Genomic DNA, 19,809 nt, shown 5'->3' with positions numbered 1-19,809 from the left:
ACAAGATTATAGGAAGGAGAATGCACTGCAATAGGATCACGGCCAGCAGCTCATTACACAAACGCCAAAAATTACCAAAAAGACAGAAGAAAAACTTGAATTGTCAAGTAAAAATAGAAATGTTAACGGAATTGCACTGTTAGAAAAAAAACTAAAAGAACTTCAACAACAGGAATAGTTGCACTTAAAATAAACAGTCCTTTGTGCTTTCCAAAAAATATAAAAAAATGAACCTTGAAAAAAAAAAAAATCCTTGGCAAAGTGTAAGTGGTGTCTGTTCTGATCCCTGGGCCCGGCGCAAGTCTCACACAAACACACACACTCACACACAGATGGGGGGGCCAGGGAGCGCAGAGCACAGAATAGGGAAAAAAAATAGAGAGCCGAATCAATGTTGGACGAGCGCATACGACCGCTGGCAAAGCTGAGTGCTGCTTCTTTTTTCCCCTTTTCTCTCCAACTCTCTCTCTTTCTCTTTCTGTTTCTCGCTCGCCGTCTCTCGTCCTCTCCGCGTTCTTTCCCTAACCATTGCTTGAGCCTTTGCCAACACGAGTAGGGCCCACCTATTTGGCAACAAGATGCCTGTAGCCCAGCCAATGCGTTAGCTTCAAGAGCTGAAAGGGAGGGAAAAGAGAAAGAGGAGAGGGTGGGGAGGGGGGTGTAGTGGCAATGAGAGGGAGAGCGCGCAGGAGAGAGAGAGGGAGAGAGAGAGAGCAGAAGGGAGCAGGTGGGAGTGCAAGAGAGCGCGCAGCCTTGTCCGACGCTGCACAATTTGCCAAATCGACAAGTTCCACTCTGACACGGAGGCAAAGTTCAAGGGAGCAAGTCCTCTCCTGCACCAATCCCCGCAGCCCTCAGCCTGCCTCAATCTTTACTATGGCCGCCATTGCCTCGTCTCTCTCGCCCCCCGCACAAACCCCCGCCCTCCTGTCTCTCTCTACCCCTCTCTCTGCTTGCATAATGCCACCTTGGCAGAGGATGGCAAAGAGAGGACACACAGCTTCAGAATCCCTCCAGACCCCACCACCGGCAGCTGCTCATGGGTTTACCACAGCAAACAAAGAGGGAGAAACAAACCCAGGCAGCCACACTCCTCTGACTACTGCACACACACAAATCAATGACGAGATGATTTAGAGGCAGAATACAGAAATGGTTACAGAATTTCAAGGGGAAGGCAGCAGGCAGAGGGAACTGAATTTGCCCCAGCTGTATTGAACAGCGCTGCGAGCAGCAGATAAACGGTCAGCAGGAGTGTTGACGTCTCCCACGAAATCCCCAAACCCAAATTTGCTCTGCGCCTTCCTCCTGAACTCCCGGGAGGGTTTGGCGTTGGGTCTGTGAGTAGCGATGGCTGCCATGTTGCCTCATCGTGATAGCATGTCATTCAGGGTTGCACCTGCTCCGCAGACAGCGAGTCTAGAGGCAGGAGTGCTGCTGAATCATAGACTGGGAATGGAGGCTTGGGACTCCAAACCAAAAAAGGGAAAATTTGCCGTGTAAAGAAATCATATTTTAGTTCATGTTCACCAACAAACCTCTGTAATATCACGCAGGACTAGCTCCACTTAGACTCACATAGGCAATCAAAGATGCAAGGAATGAGTGCGACACAATTTTGTCATTTTTTAAAGCAAAAATGCCAAACTGGTTTCCTGGTTCCAACTTCTTAACAATGAGGATATGATGCTTCCCTTTTCAATGTATGATACAAAAAAATTTAATCTATCGACTGATGGACACACAAAACAGCAATTCAAAAGATGTCGACTAGGTAGTGCTGCAAAGATTAATCGATTATTTGTCAACTATTAAACTAATCGACAACTATTTTAATAATCAATTAATTGGTTTGAGTAATTTTTTAAAGAAAAAGTCAAAATTCTAGGATTCAAGCTTCTTGAATGTGAATATTTTCTGGTTTCTTTACTCTGACAGTAAACTGAATATCTCAGAGTTGTGGTCAAAACAAGACATTTGGGAAACACTGATTGACATGTTATAGACCAAGCCACTAACAGAATAATCCCAAATAAATGTTAAGACTTATAAATCAATCAACAGGTAATTCACCGGCAACCATTTTGCTTATCGACCAATCGTTAGTCATTTTAAAGCAAAAAATACCAAACTGGTTTCCTGCTTCCTGCTTCTCAACAATGAGGATTCAATTTTTTTTCTTTGCCATTTATGATACGAAAGAGAGTATCTGGACTGATGGTCACACAAAACAAACTCTTCAAAGATGTCACCTTGGACTCTGAAAAATCATTATAGGCTTTCTTCACAGATGTCTGGCATTTTATAGACAAATTGATAAAATTGGGGTACGGAGCGACAGACAAACCCTTAATGAAAATGATTGTACAACTACAACTCTAAATGAACATTTGAGCTGTGTTCATACATTTGAATTCATACATTTCTCTCCTTGTTTAAGGAAAATGACTAAGTCACAGTGCCAAAAAAAAAAAAGCCAGAGATTCTGCCAACTCTTTAAGAAGGAAGTGTAAATCTGGAAATAATGACTGAGGTTATTGACCTTCTCATTTAACCAAAGCAACATTATGGGAGGCACTCGAACACACAAACACAATTAATACCGACACCATTCTCTCACTAATACACATCCCGGCCTCCGCTCTTATTACAAACAGCGATGTATTTCAGCTTCATCTTCCAGCTCTAATGAAACACTCCCAGCCATCATCTGTTAACAGTGAAGGACTACACACCTCCACTCATCCTTTGTGTCAGTGACCATGGTCAAAGCAACAAAAGCAAGCCAATGAGTTCACACATCTTATTGTGGTGTGTGTGAGAGAAATATAGCATCAGAATTAAATATATTTCAGCTGCCATCACCACCTGCAATACAAAAATCAGGAAACTTAACTGGCACTTGAATGCGTTTCCTGTGTGTCTGCTTTTCAGTACAAATTAAGTCTTTCTGGGTGACCCTGCCAAAATGCAAATAAACCACCATTCAAATGTCACTGGAATTTGACTACAAGGGGGTTTAAGTCATTTTCCTTAGCTATGCTATTTGCCTTCCACGGGCTGAAAAAAAGGGAATAAATCCATCCAGGGATAACTGTTATGCAGATTCTTTTAAACTGCCAAATCTGGAGGGAGAAAAACGATCCTTCAAACTCTCCGTGGGTGAGCGCTCGTGTACATGTGTCTCCACTGTGTGCTGCGTCACACTAGTCCTGTGTCACGTTAATGTCAGGTTGGTGTATTGAAATGTAAGTTTATTTAGGTTAACGAAGCAACAGAAAGCCATCATGGAAGGGGTCTCTGTGTTAATGTTCTTACCTGGAAATTAAATTAAGGCCAAACGGGCTTGGCCTTTAGCGTTAATTCGGGTTTTTCTTTATGAATCATAAATCGGAGCTGTCGGTGTTTTCTTCCTGATATTTTTTACAGTGCCGCGAAATATATGTTCGCGTGCAAAGAAAAGCTGTGCACGAGGTTGCGGTATCTCTTCACCTTAAAAGTCCCAGAAAAAAAGATTGCATCCAGTCTGCACGTGAAGCATTAGGGGGGTCACTATTTCAGACCGGAAAATAAAAAGAAACGACAAAACAATCCCTGCGTGAGTTTCTCTAATAGACTAACATTCACCCAATTAAAGTCCTGGATTATTTTCCACAAACATGTTTCTCTGGCTAATTCCTTCAAATATCATCCAGACTCTGTTAATAAAACGGGAAAACTCAGCCAAAACAATTAAAAATGCACCATCACTTCTTGTTTTCCCGTCTCTCTGTTCTCATAGGGCACTTGAAATATGAATACTACTTAAAAAAGAGTGAAGACATCATCGACGGAGTCTGCCAGGAATAACATGGAAATGAAAAAAGACGGGCTGGCAGCCCCGCAAGTGACACATTTGTGCTGCTACACCGTTACTAAAACCCGACGTCAATTAAAACGGGGAGAGGAGACCCAAAACACATGGAAATATGTATTATAAATGTTGTCTATCGAGTGAATGAATGAGTTTTCCTGTAAAGCCCTGAATGACCCGGATTACGGCTGAAGATATTAAATATCACGGATGTTGAAGCCTGGACCTTTTTTTTTGTCTTATACTGTCATTTAAATAATAATCCAATAAATCAAGTCGTGTGCCTATTGTAAATAAATAGCCTAAACCTAAATAAACGTAGGCCTGAATATTAAAATGTGTGCTGTTATGATATTTTGATAATTATTGATATTCAAGCCCCCAAAAGCGTGTTCCCTTGCATCGATTTCAATTTCAAAATGTGCTGCATAAAACCCTCAGCTCAATTTAAACAGTCTATGACGAGACAAAAGAAATGATTTTGAAGTCCTTTAGTTTTTTAATTCCCAGCACGTCTGACAGAGACTGTGGAGTTGGCTGCCAACTTCAGATTAACTGTTTCAGTGAGGAGAGAAAAGACTCTTTGCTCTGGAAAAAAAACTGCGAAACAGAGGAGGGTCCATCGTTTAAAATAGTTAGTATTTTGGGGTGTTTTTTTTTAGCTTTGCACAAATTGCCTTAAAACGATCCTATTGTATTGTTTGCTATCACTTAACTCTTCAATCATTTCATTTTTATTTATTTTATTTTATAAAACATGACCTAGACACAATTTAATTTAGATCTAAAAATAATAATATATTAATTCAGCCACTTCAATGTGGAACACTTCTGCAGGTCTACACGAATGTACTCATATACTCTATCTATTTTTTTGTACATGTTTGTAGGTTGCTTGAAAATACTGCAATGGTTAAAATAAATGAATACATATTAAGGCCAGCTAACAGGATGCTGTCCTGCTTGCTTACAAAGTCAATTTCTCTGAACTCTAATGCATGTCAAATTAAGGCAAATAAAAATCACAGAGCAATCAGAAGTATCTGTTTAGTTTTTATTCAGGCAACCTTGTCTGACATTCGAAGAAACAATTTAGGTAAAAGTGAGCTTTGCTCTGAAGTCCAAATCCTAAAGCCAAATAATCAAAACTCTGGCAATGTGAAATGCATTATTTTTTTGTCTTGATAAATCCCTGGCTCGAATGTTTTGTTTTCCAACCAACATTGAAATGTTTCATGAGTCAACCCTTCTGAATGCCCAGTTTCACTTGTAAATATCTTTAACTTAAAACAAGTTCAACAAACTCAGACAGCAATAAAAGTCCTTCCTGACCCATAATGCCCAGCAGTATACCTCCCCGCCCTGCTTGGTCCTGGTCCGCCCTGTGGTTCCTGACCTTGCCGAGGCTACCCTGCATCTCATTAGACCAATTAAACAGTGGTCTGCGTGACCCGAGGGCCTCCCAGCCGCCTGGCCCTTCATTAGCGCAGCTCTGTGCTGCTGGGGCTCTGCTCTGTCCTCTCCTGCCCAGCTGAGTGTCCCTGACCCTGGACAGAGCCTGACACAGCTCCCTATGACCCCGGCTCGGACCACTGAAAGAGAGCCAGAGCAGGGAGGGAGGCGGCGGAGGAGAGGAGGGATGAAGAGGATGCAGATTCAATCATTCGCTTAAGAGTGTAAAGATGCTAGAGGGTGGTGGAGGAATCATGTGTGCATGACAATTAATGGTTGGTGTGTGTGGATATTTTATTCAAAGCTTAAATCTTAAACTCAAGTTTCTACCTTATGAAATAGCAATTTAGGGAATTTTCTATCACAAGATGGCTGGTGTGCTCCTCGGTTTCATCCAAAACTACCCAAAGTGTTTCCTGATGCAATAGAAAGCATCTTCTTTAGTTTGATGTGGTTTCATACTGTAATCAGAACAAGCTACAGTGCCTGCTGCATGACCCTCCATTGTTATCACTCAAAGTAATCATGCCTGTTAATCATTGGAAACATTTGTGGGAGAGACACAGGATTACATTTTAAAGACAAGGGGGGAAAGTACATCAGGACACCCCACACTCTGAGTCACTGTGGGGGGCAAGTGATGCGTAAAGATCCACAAAGCTCAGCGCCTCGCGTTGGTTGCACTTCTCAAGAGTTTACAAACTAGCACGTTACTATGTGTGAAAAATCTGCAAGCAATTTGCGGTGGCTGCGTGCTAACAGGCCCGGGTTGGGCCGTGGGGGGTGGGGGGGGACCAGCTGAGGAAGAGGCACGCACGGCACATTCCAGTCCCACAAAGGGGCTCCACTGCCTGGCTGCACAGCAAAAGCAACTGGGCCCTTCCGACCTCTGGCTCTGGAGCTCCTGCTTTATCAACCTGCAACTACACGGAGGCCTGGTTCAATCAATACAGATTACTCTTTTCAAATTAAACTACGCAACACAGACTTGAATTCACATGAGAGAGGGTTTTGTAAATAAAAGAGAAAAAGATCATCTTTAACTTCTCTTACAGATTACTCCAGGCTATTTTTGTTTTTGCAACAGAGATTTAATAAAACAATATCTGTTCATGCTCAGGCTGCGTAACGCATGTTGAGACGTGCAGATCTTCTTAGATGCCGATGACAGTATTAATGAGCGGGGTGGAAGGAACACACTGACATATATTCCACCATCAACTTAGCGCTGCTTATTGACATGGATCATGACACTGTTGCAGGAAAGGCTCACCTCTGTATACCTCCATGCATCATGACACACATTATCTGTTTTTCCACACATGCAAGCACACATAAACTCTCACACACACACACACACACACACACACACACACACACACACACACACTCAACCTCTGCCGCTGTCTAGAAAGAATGTGCTGTTGGGGGAAGGAGCCGCCCTGCGTCTCACTAACGTGTGTGTGACTGGCTGTGCCCGGGCAGGCCGACTCAGCACCACAACCGCCATGACTGAGTGTTTTCTCACCGTGCCAGCCAACAGACTGCTGCTGCTCACACTGCTGCCAGTGCACACTGAGCAACGGTGATACTACTGACTGGACCGACATGTTGTGTCCCTTTTGTTGTCTTTAACGAATATCTATGAGTTTGTGTTATAATGTACATCATACGAAGAAACCAAGAGCTTTTTATGACTGACTGCTTTTGGTGAAAGATAAGCATTCTGTCAATACGAGAATGACCACAGGCACAAATTGTGTCATGCCAAAGCCAAAATTAAAGCTTGGTGGAGAAGCATTCTCTTATCAGGCTTGTCAAAGCTGGAATAATCTCATGGGCGTCCTGCTGCAGAGCTCCAGGACCCATGGTAGAGTCACGTGTGTCATGACGTGTGTTAAGGTGGAAAATCATATGTTTATTACGCTTCCTTATCAATAAATAACATTTAAACGCAGCTGTATTATATTGCGCAGAATAATGCTTTATCACCTCCAGCAATAACATCAAGGTAAACAATACAACCTTTATGTTTCGATACAACTGTAACTTATTAAGTTAGGTAACATTACGCAGCAAATAACTTGTACTAACCTTATGAGTTAGCTTACATGAGCTAACATTAGCTACCTATGGTAATGTTGTTAGCACAACAACAAGAGGGAAAACATTTTGAAGAGTTTAATGTAATCATTTCAGCTAACGGTAACTTGCTAACGACATTAGCATAGCTAGCTAACGTTAGCTAATAAACTACCTGACACCACTAGGGTAAAAATATCTTAAGTTAATGTCTGTGAGACAATAGAAATATGTAGTTAATGATATTTGTTCATTTTATATAAGGTGGGTTCTTGCTGCATACAGGGCATGTACTTAATGTTTATTTTGTATGCTGTACAAGGTGTAGGGTTAATTGTGGGTTTATGTTCAAGAATAGCCCAGTTAGGCTAAAAGTGATCCTAATAAAAAATCTGATCAAATCTTTAAATACAACAATTAAAACTCATACGGCGAAAAACTAAACAAGGCGATTTCCACAATTTCATCAACCAAGATCCAAATAATGAGCCTGCCAAAGTGGCTGGTAGAGGAGACAAACTTACAAACCACAGCCAGATTTTAGTAGCATTTGGCTGGTGGCAGGTGTTAATTTTCTACCCTGGTAAAAACCAGTTCTGTAATCGGTAAACATGACGCGCCTGGCCTGCAACAAAGAAATGCATTTAGCAAATTCATTCTCTTTGATCCTGCATTCCTATTTTGATTTGACGGGAGGTGATTCATTTTTGATGAACACGTCAGAAACATTTTATCATACTAGAAGTGAGATATCATGTCATCGTAACAGCATATAAGCATCCAGTGCCTGGTAGCCTTCACCATTATCTTTGATCTAGACGGTGGTTGACACACATTACAGAAAATTACAAGTGTGTCGATTCATCAATAGGCTCAAAGCAGAGAGATGTTACACCATAACCGCTCTAATGAAAAGATCCTTTTTGCGTTTGGAATTAGAATTTCAACACACCGTGAAAATGAAAAGGATCTTCAGGTGCATGTGTTAACTTGCCGCTTAACAAAGCTGTAGGGCTTTACTCCACTTTTCAAAGAGACGAGTGTGAAATGCCAAAGTCAGCCTTTCACACACCGCTGGAAGAGCAAAGTGAGCTGAAACTACACAATTGTGTTTTCAAACCCGAGACAAGCGGTGCACTCGAGCGGAACGCTGCACGGTGTTTGTTGCCCGTTTGAAGGTGTTGCTGCACCAAAGGAGATTTGAAACATCCTCCTGATTATCTGACACCTACACCACAATTAATTTTGCTGGTTGTAGTGTTTGAAAAAAGAACACTTGTTCCTGCACGGTTTGTGTAGTTAATGAGTAATAACTGCTTTGTGTCCACCCTCCACTCACCAGATGCATGACGTCTGGGTTCACAAGAGAGCACACGCACTTTGCGCACTTTGTTAACACTCCTTAAAGTCGCTGTCAGATTATATGTCCTTATAAAACGGTATAATACATTACAATACATTATCTTCAAGGAAAATTATGCACTTTTTGGCCTCTTTTGTAATATATTTCTGATTGATTTGATTAATTAAAGTACATTTACTCAACTTTTTTATTTGTATATTCTGTTTTATGCTACTTTATACTTTTACTTTATTACATGTCAGAGGGTAATATTTTACTTTTTACTCCACTACATTTGTTTGACAGATATAGTAACCATATTGCAGGTAATTATTTTAAATAGAATTTAAAGGTTTGTAAAGTACAGTGCATTGTTTGCTTGCAGTGTGCAGTTTTGTCTCCTTGTCATGTTTCAGATGTCTAAGTTATTAGCAGTTCCACCAAACAGTGATTTCCCCTCTCAGATGGCTTCATTTAAGTCATATTATAAAATATTTCACAAAAAAAGCAACGATTAGATACATTTAGATGAATCTGGCCCTTTCCACTTTCAAGCAGCTACAACACTAAAATGCTGCTGACTGATTGGTTGATGCGTCACTATTAACAATCTAATAATGTCATATATAATAATATATCAGTCACATGAGACATTTTGCTGATAAACACTTATGCTGCTGATATTCTTTAATTCATTATGATTTCAAATGCAGGGATTTGACTTGAAAAATATTTTATGGTTGCAATGTTCCATCAAATAGAAATATTATTGATGTCTTGTGTATCATTTTGTATGAAGATCCCCCAAAAATTCAGCCTGACTTGTTATCTTTGGACATTTTGTGATCGCTACTAGAACAATATTTGGCTGCACATGAGGAGCTTGAGCATCGTTGAGCAATGTATAATTTTAGCTCTTTGTCTATGCTATCCTTCTCCATTTGATACCACTATTAATTGAATAGAAGGGATTTAGAAGTGAACATACAAACTTTAACTAATATTCAATCACCCATGTTTAACCAGACACTTGTTCATATGCCCGTTGGGAAACTCTCGTGAAAACCTGTATTTATTGACTAATTATCTGACAGAATTAGGCTTGAAATTATAATTAAAAAGTGTTCAGTGTGAGACTTTAAAAATCTCTTTATTCCTGCTAACACCCCTATACTCAAAGACACAGCAACTTCACATCACCACTGTTAATTAGCATCCACAGTGTTGAAATGCAAAGGGTTATCGAGGTCTGTGGTCACAATGCGATTGCAGGCATCACACTCTGAGCGGTCATTATGACCACGGGTGGCCAGCGATGTGGGGAGCGCCAAAACTCTACAGTATATACAGTGCTTATGGAGCTAGGGCCAGAAATAACAGGCCCGCGCTAACAAAATCGCCCCTTTCACTCCCTACTACCATGACATCACCACAACCACAGCCGGCATGAGGGGAACAGTGGCTCTGAGAGACAGAGGGTAGGAGACGCACACACAGATAGAAAGTCTTCAGGCCTGTATTTGTCTATATGCCCTGTACAAATTGTAAATGGCTGAGAACACATCTGAATCATCATCAAGCTAAGTCAACACGCCCGTTAACCTTAACTGTATGCTTGCGGATAAAGGGTGGAGACCAACGCAGACATGATAAAACTTCCCCAAACTGCCTGATGTGCTGATTGCACACAATATAAACTCTGAGACATATGTGCAGCCACAATCACAGGCCAGGCCAAGACAGAAAAACTCCCTCCTGCATAAAGGCTCCAGGAAAGTAAAGCCCACTACTAATGCAGTGTTGAACGCTTTGCAATCAGACAAATAAAGGGGCAATCTAGCACACAATCAAACTAGAGATTTAGCCTGCTCTCCTGCCAACAGCTAGGGACCTCCTCTTTCTGAACAAGGGATGCACTATTGACTATACCCCCCTCTCTCTCTCTGTCTCTCTCTCCAGTCTTCCCTCGCTGCCAGTCTGAAAGGCGTGATGCCAACCTTTTCCACCATTGGGCATGCTGCCCTGCCCTTTATGCAAATGCATTGCCGCAATCCCAAACTCACAACCCCCACTGTCTCAACCTCCACGTCTGTGCACACCCCCCTTACGGCCTCCTGTCGATATATCCTTTTTATATGTATACCTTCCCATTTAAACTAGCCAAGTAACTAAGCTTAAATCATAGCCATAAGTTATTAATTAAACCCTGATGATCTGACGTCCTGCCTGTATGAATGAAGCGAAAAGCTCCGCGCGCAGCTGATAGGCCTGTACTCTGTTTGGTGCCCTCCATGGGCAGAAAGCACTAACCAGGGGCGAATATTTGACAGAGGTGTGGTTGTATGTGTCTGTACGAGCCCTGATAAAGGAGACATCTCCTGGCAAAAATAATAGAGTAAAGACAAAGAACAGGAGGAATGGCAGGGAAGAGGGGGAAGGGGATAGAAAGTGTATAAATAAAAGATACATTTACATTCTTCAAAACATGTTAAGTTTAGTGATGGCTGCTCCTTTCAATAGGGAAGTAAACTGCATTCACAAGGGGGGGGGAATTAGACACCTTAACTCGTAATGATCAGTTACAATCTCGTAGTTATGAGAAAAGATTTTGTATTAAATGACAACAACCTTAACTTTTATCATAATTATAATATCATTTTTTTCTGATAATTACTAGATCGCTTCACATAATTACATTTACAGAATTACTTTTCTTGTAATTACAAAATAGTAACTCATAATTGCGAGATACGGCGTACTTTCACTCCCAGGGTCACATAATAGCAACATTTGTACAGAAAGACGTACAAAGTGAGTTAAAAATTAAAACACCTGCAATCCATTTTTAGGGCCCGTGGAAGTGCTGAACTGAAGCATAAGGAGGAGTCAATAAACTTACTGCTAGCTTAAATGGGAAAGAAGGGGTTAATAATGCGACTGAAGAGAAAGTCAATCATGGCTGCCACTGACAGGCGGGTTTCACAAGTTGGCACAGGGGCTGAATAAACAGGATTTTGATAAATTGGTAGTAAATGGAGAAAAGGTTTAAGGATCTTAAGAGAATTGAAAGAACAGAAAACTTAAAGTGTGAAGATAAGATATGGAGGCCAATGAATGAACACAGAAGGGGGAATATAAGGAGAGGACAGTGATAGGGTTAACCAAATGGGCCGGAGGCTGATGGAAGAGCCCTGCTTAATGCGGTTGAAGCAGAGCTTCCGCTTCTGCCGTAGGGCGAGCGTCCACACAAGCTGGACACATTCGAGCCCACACACACGCCACAGGAAAGGAGCTCGGCCTAAGACAAACACTGCACGACCAGACACACACACATACACGCATATATACACAAACACTACTGTCTCCTTATATGCCCCAAGTACCAGGACACGTGGTCTGTTATTCTTCCAATTGTGCAACAGACTGAACAAAAATGGCCACAAAGTCAAATTAACTATATGAAATGTCATATAGAAAATGCAAAATGTTCTAAAATGTGAAATATATATTTGTTGTAAACTGGACTATAGGTGAACAGGTCTCTATTGCTATAGAAATCTTGATCTCAGTGTCAACAAATGGAATTTACTTTTTCCAGATAAACAAACAAAGAGGTCTAAACCCCAAACAGTCCAGACCAACAACGCAGCACCGCAACCATCTCCAAATATAAACTTTGAGCTTTATTTCCCAAGCCTCCACACAATGGCTGTTCTAATCTTCCCGAGAGGGGATAGACAAATAAACAAAACCGAACAGGTTGGTTGAGGGGGAATTAAGACATTAACACCATTTCCTCTTTTCAGTGAATGCCACTACACACACATCCCTTTCGCCTCTTCCTATACGGACTTCCTTGTCTGAAGTTACAGTAATAAAGTTTTCACAAAAACTCCACGCGGTGCCAGTAAGTGACGGAGGGCAGTGATGAAAGACGAGAGGATTGGGAGGGTGAGGCAGGCGAAACAAAGGAGAGGCATGAAGCTAAAAATCTAAAAGCATTAGACGCCTAATTTAAATGTTTGAAGCCACTTCCAACTATTTACTCTGATTACACTGATGAATGCATCATCAACAGAAATATAAATGTTTGTTTCTATTTTTACACATAATTAGTTAATAAGATGAAGCGCAAAGTACAAGTTGTACTTTGGGTGTCTTACCAGTTTGTACAGACAAAACATCCCTGGGTTAAAAAATGTCCGGCTGTGGGTCAACATAGCACTAAATTGTATAATTGTTATATATTAACCATATTTCAGTTTGGGTAAATTACTCGACAGTGATGTAAATAATAAAACTGACACTGGGTCAAAATGGAACCAATTTGGCTCCATATAGCACAAACTCAATGCTGGGTTAACTTTAGTAGGGGAGAGCGGGGAATCAAGGAATCAACCAATCACATTGGTCGTAACAAACATAACCAAAACATAGTGTACATGAGGATTATAACAACACGTAGGCTCCGCAATCCGAACCAAGACGGGAAACTTTATTACTCCTTTCAACCTTGACAAAGCAACGCATACCAGATCCACTCCTTCCGTTCTTACCTTTCACAATAAAAGCCCTAAATATATACACTGTGTAACTGTTAAGCAAAGGGAACCCAAATGCATTCAATAGTATAGCTTGCAGTCGCTTAGGCTATACAACAATTTACTTCAGACAGACTGCCAGGCGCTGCTCTGGGTCAATATGATCTCGGAAGTTGGTCCTCTGCCTGGGCAAATGTTTTCTAACCATTTCAGGTGTTGGAAGTGACGCAAATTCACATTGCTGCAGGTATGAATAGTTTTAATTTGCGTGTTGTTTATTTCTGATGCCCCCAGTGTGCAAAGGCATTTAGCTGTCTGAATCTGAGTTTGTAGCTGGCATCAAAGCGTGTCTGCACTCCCTGCGACGGTTGGGACAGTATTGTTTATCGTTCCTACCTTGTTACAAATCAACAAAAAGTAGACAAAAACAAGACAAAAGCTTTTCCTAATTGAATGAGCAGCACTGTAAAGTCACTAAGTGAATGTTTATTCAAGTGGCAGCCAGTCAGAAACTCTTTTTTGCCCCCTTCAGTTATTTATGAAAATATAATCATTTTACAAATGTTTTCTTTTCCTCAAAGAAATGCGTGAAAAATTGATATTGTAAATATAAGGTGTTAAAATTTAGACTCCAATTTTATCAATTGACATTTTCTTTTTTTTACCCCAGAACAAGATGTACCAATTGTCCCTGGGAGGCGTAATTTTGGGATTTCCTTGCACATTTAACAAAATTGTGCCTTTCACGTTTGGGGTTGGGCTCTAACTTGTAAATTGTGAGTAGACACCTGCAGCTGTTAGTTTTTGTATCATATTGTGTCCCAACCGACTGTATGTATTGTGCTACTAACAATACATTTGTCACAGTTTCAAGTTAAAATAATTGTATTTTAGTTTGGGTAAATAATCCAACAATAATTTAAAAAATGAATGGTTCAAACAACCCTTGGTCCAGTCGGTACTACAGGTATATTGACTCAAACTGACTCAATTCTGTAATGTATACATGCACCAGTAGACTGAACTAATGGCAGAATGTCATGATTACATTACCTTTAGATGCAATTACGTCCTTAGCATCAATAAGTTAACGACAATAATACAATGTTAGGAAAACAGGTATCAAGAGAAATATCAAGATATATCAGAGTGTAATTATCTTCTATCAGGTCAAACCCACGCACAGAGAAAAATTGAAAGTGTATGTGTGTGTGTCTGTTCATGTGTGGTGGACGGAGGCAGGGAAATGAATGAGGCCTTTTCTTACAGCAGAGCCCAGATCAGAGCTCCTAACTATGGGATTTGGTGCTGTTGCCTTTCTCCCCCGGGAGGGAGTAATTAGGTTAGGGAGGACAACTGCTGCATTGTTTTAACAGAGGAGGGATTGTGCAGGCCAAAGTCCCACCAGCAACATGCTTCCCTCACAACAAAAAATGCCAAACGGATTCTGCGGCGCTCGGACGCACATCCACACACACGGACAGAAAAACCTTTTCGGGGTTTCCTCCGCTAAGTTTCTCACAGAAAGAAAACGCTGACTTTTTACGCAGCAGTGGCTTCAGTACTGTGTGTATCCTATGAAATGTCAAATTTAGTCCAACAGTGTCAGATGTCCTCTAGTGTTGTTGCAGTTGTGGGATTCTGGCTCTTTGTGGGACTCGGTTCCCTTTAGTGTTACTGCGTCTACTCTCTCCTGTATCCAGAGGCTTGGCAACACACACCACTCCTAACTAGTATAATATGGTTATGATGCATTTTGCATTCCTTCCAATCCCCCAGGAAATACAATACGCCTATATCGTGTGTTTTAATCACGGTCTGCTTCCAAGGAAAGTAAAAGGAGAATACAAACAGCCACAGCTATAAAGAGGCTTTCTCAAATATACTTCAAGTTCATTTAAATACATCCCTCCGCTGATTGATAGAGAGTAAATCAAACAAATCATGCTGCTAGAAAAAATAAAAGGACATAGAGTGCTCCCCAGTCTACTGTATTTACAATACACAGACTCAGGCCTCTTTCATTCCCGCCCTTTTCTCTCTCTTCTTTTTCTCTGCGCGCTCTTTTTTTTCTATAATCTTTCTGAACTGTTGTTTCACTCATCTACACCATTCTCAAGGCGTTCAGCTCCTCCAAGTATTAAAAAAACAAAAGAAGGCACCGTAATATGCACCTCTGAATACTCGCCCACACCAGCCCTATTCACTAGCATCATAAATCTCCACAGTCTGGCTGCAATATACAGTCAATTTGTGGTCATATGATTTCTAACTACAGCTTGGAAATACTTTTATTCAGGTGTGCAGATGGAGAGGAAAAACAAGGCAGAGGGATATATAAAAAATAAAAAAAACATGATGAATAGAGTAAATGTGTGTGAATTGCGACTCTAACAGACAGGTCCATAAGGCCTACAAGAGTCTGTTTCTCCACCGCAGCTTGCCGCAGGTGGCGGAGATGATTGCGCTTTATTCCAGATGATGACCATAATGAGCCCAGTTTGAGTTTCACAGGGCTTTTCTCAAGACGTTGTGCGTGCTGAAGAGACTGACAGCAGCTTGACACGTCAGACAGCCGACCGCTTTCGGGGCCCGTTCCCTCCGCCGTTGAGTTTGAGAAAAAAGTCCAGCCACAAAAGAGGAGCGGCACACACTGTTTCTCCATTACGGTTGCAGGCGATCACATCACAACAAGAGCTCTTAGAAGGAATTTTTATTCAGAGACCAGCTCGACCAGTTCGACGTCTTTATAACAGAAGTGAATTAAGAGTGTGTGAGGAGCAGAGACGGTCTCACTCTGTGAACCTTGTAGAATTAACTCTGGCCCATCTATGTTTCATATTTTAGCAGTGACATGAAATCCTCATCCTGTGCCGAATTTTCCAGTCAAATATACAACTTTCCATGTAACACACACTAATCCTGCAGCTATTTCTTTGAGCCTAAACAGAGCAGAAAGTTTATTTCACGGACTAGGTGCAGCTGTAGTTGGGATAGCAGTTACTGGCTGGCCAAAAGGAGAAGCCACAGAGTTGTGTTTGAGTCTAACCCAGAGCCCTGCTTGGCCTCAGCCTCCTCTACTCAACTTTACTCTGATCCTTGCATTTCTTTTTACAACAAGGACCTATGTGAATCTACTGTACTCTGCTCTAATGTCAAGGGGGGTTTCAAACAGCCTCAGGCCTGCAAACGCAAGTCACAAGAAGCATAGAGCGCACACTCATAACCCAACACATACACAGACACTTCCACACAAACAGAGTCAGTTAATAACACACAAACTCCCGCCCTCCAGCTCTGTTTGCTCACAGCTGCCAGGCCTCCTCAGAGTTCATCTGAGGTAAAGATATGTTATATTATGCAACCAAGTATAGATTTTCCACCCTTGGCAAGGTGCCAACTTCCTGCTCCGAAGAGCGAGCTCTAGCCCTTTGTTCCCTGGGGTGACAGCTATTCCTTGCCGGACAGGGTGGCCGACTGAGATACACCGACAGAAACGGAGAGGGAAGGTAACAGGAAGAAATGAAAGGGAACACAAGCAAGCAAGCAAGTAAGAAAGCAAGCAAAATAAATAAAGAAGGAAAGAAAAAAGCATGCAGCTTTGTCTTCCTAACACATTGTTGCCTGTGCTGCTTTGTCTGTACTTAAAAATCCCCGTCTACTCTGTCGTTTCCACAGCTCTTGAAATCAGGTCACAACTGTTTTCATTACTGTTTGACTTGCAGGTTCATAAGCCTCCGAGCGTCAACGTTCCTCCACCCACCCCCAAGACAGGAAAAGATTTTCCCTCCAACATTAACCCAATAAATGCCTATTAAGCCCAACCACAACCTTTAAGCCATGTTCCCGGGAAACAGAGTAAATGCTCATGTTGATGCTAAGTTTAACTCATGGATATAATTATTGCTGGGCTCATACTCTTCTGCTAAATAGCCATGTGGATTATAGTCCTGCATGGTCACTGTTTTCACCTCCTGTCCTGGATCAACATATCCAGGACTTTACTTGGACCTATTTTGCGTCTGCTACAGCATGAGGTAATGCAGTGTGATGATGAGAGAAAGCCTCAGGAAATTTGAGGTGCAATCAACGAGCCAATCAATGCCTATTTATCCCTCGTCTACTTAAAGGAAAGCCAAAGAAGCGGTGAAAAGATGATGAATGCTATGACATCATCGTGTAGCGTCACTGTGTGATGTCATCCCTTGACGGCCGAAAAGTCCCCGACACCACCGCCATTTCTCAATTAACTGCAGCTTGATGTAGCCTTTGTCCTTTGTGTCCAAGTGATTGTTAATAGCCTCTGCACGCTTCACCAGGTTGGGGGCTTGGAGGTTTAGAGAGAACCTTAACTTATTTTAAAAATACAGATTGCGAAAAAAAAAGAGTCAGATGTAAAAACTGAACATAAATGTTTCATTCCACTGCATGGCTCGGCTCAACTCACTGATGGTACTAAAAGACTAACAGACCTCATTTTGTTTTCCAACGCAGACAGAACCCCGTCAGTGTAGCTGACCGTCATAGCGATGACGCATAAAACTGCCGCAACATTATCTTCAACTCTTAACAGTTAGCTAACACTAACAGACACGTAAATGGGAACAAAGTTAGCTAAGACAGTTGCCTAAAAGTAACAGTTTTGAAGTAAAAGTTTGATGAATGACTGAAATTGTTAGCTAAAAGTAGGCTAATGGATAAATAATTTAAAATGTGAGCTAAAGGTAATGGTTACATAGTTGGCTAAAAGTAATAGACTGCCTTTTTACTTTTGTATTCTTTCTCTAATTTCTTAACTACTGCATGCACGGTCTTTGGTAGACATACAGAGCCCAAAGTACAGCAATCGTACTGCGTGTGATCTTTATTATCTAAAAGAATGCACACCTGTGCCTCGTTTCATTAAGTATGTGCAGGTGCGTTATGCGTGACGCAGCACTAAATATGATTTATATACATATGTAGGCTTCAAACAGACTCACTGTACACTCCAAATGTACAGAGCATTTGTTTCTGAATCGGTAGACGTATTGCGGCTGTAGCCGTCTTATTCATAAAAGAATAATGTGTATGCCGTGTTTGTGTGAATGCCTGCCTCTTCCTTTATTTTCTTTTTCTTTGGATAGTAAGTGCATGTCTGAGAGACTGAGATGGAAAGTCAGCCTGGGGAAGTTTGTGAAGAGAGAGTGAAGCGGTGCTCAGATTTCATCCAGATTAATCTGAGCTTTGTAATGAGGAGTCTACTGTATATATTTAGCTGGTGCAGTGAGATGTAGGTCAGACAGACAGGCAGGGCAGGCCAAACAACATGCCCAGATTGCCCACACTGAGGTGACCTTGAGTGGACCGTCAATGATCCGCAACAACAACTCTCTATCTATTTCTGTTGACCTGTGGCAGACTGATACAATGGCTTTGCACGCTCTGTGTTTTGCCCGGTCACAAGTGTGAGCCCTTGCGTTCCTCTTCGGGAACACAAAAGATCTTGGAAATTCAATATCATGCAGCTTGTCTTTACGGAAACGTTACTGGTTGATTAAAAAGAACGAACAGAGAATGAATTACTGTGAGCGTTCGCTCCGTGTGTTGATACTGGCATTAGCTCAAATCTATTCAATGCAAGAACAAAGCACACTCAGAGACATTTCTCAGTCTGTCTTCTGCAGCACTAGACACGGAACAAAACTAACTAAACACTGCGGAATATACGACAACAATTAATTTTACAACCTCCGCAACATGACTTTATTGACTGAAATCCTTTATAGCAATGACAGTTTTGTGCTACTGGCAGTAACAGTAAATTGGGTGAAAATAAATAATTGATTCTGATATTAATTTTGTGGTCATGAATGCAGATAGTATCAGATTAACACCGTAGAGCTTCTTCTGCAGATCCATTTTTCCATGTTTTTTTTTATGTGTGTTGCTTATCATGCCGTCTCCTGGATGAGCTTGAGTTTTAAAGGCTGTTTTCACATTAATCTGCTGGTGGGAAGTTTATTTGTGCTAATCTCAAATGTCAGTTAAAGGCACGAGCAGGATTTTGTGACATCACAGTTAGTCTGGGAGCCAATCGTGGTTCGATATGCAACTGGGGGAGATGAAGTAAGTGTAATTTTAGGAATTTCCTTTTTGTTTTTGTGGAAAACCATTAGGGATGCCTATATATATATATATCGGTGCCGATTAATTATGGGCCAATAATGGGATTTTTTTTATTATTATGTATTATTCCGATAATTAAATTATAGCCGCGATAATATGAAGACAAATTGCTATTATTGACTTAAAAGGCGCAGCATCAACACACTCCGATACAGAATGTGGCAGTATGCACCTTTAAAGATAGTTTGTGAACAATAAGCACACAGAGAAGAAGAACGAGCGCAAAACACTGACTAGAGAGAAGTTTCCTCATGTACTTTACTGGAAAAAATAAATGAACATTTGAAGAGTGAGAACTGCTTTTTGTTTTTGTTGTTAACCACACGATGATGTTAGAGTTGGTTAGATCAGAGCTCTGAAATATTAAATGA

The 19,809-nt window shown here is 41.2% G+C and overlaps 1 protein-coding gene across 10 annotated transcripts in view; it reads right to left on the bottom strand.

The window, feature by feature from the left end:
- nfixb (nuclear factor I/Xb) overlaps positions 1 to 19,809 on the bottom strand; it is a 130,298-nt gene that overhangs the window by 88,500 nt on the left and 21,989 nt on the right. The window lies entirely within an intron of this gene.

The sequence above is a fragment of the Cottoperca gobio genome, chromosome 8 (genome assembly GCF_900634415.1).
Source record: "Cottoperca gobio chromosome 8, fCotGob3.1, whole genome shotgun sequence".
Taxonomy (NCBI): Eukaryota; Metazoa; Chordata; class Actinopteri; order Perciformes; family Bovichtidae; genus Cottoperca; species Cottoperca gobio.
The sequence above is the reverse complement of the archived record's forward strand: the minus strand, read 5'-3'. Positions and strand labels throughout refer to the sequence as shown.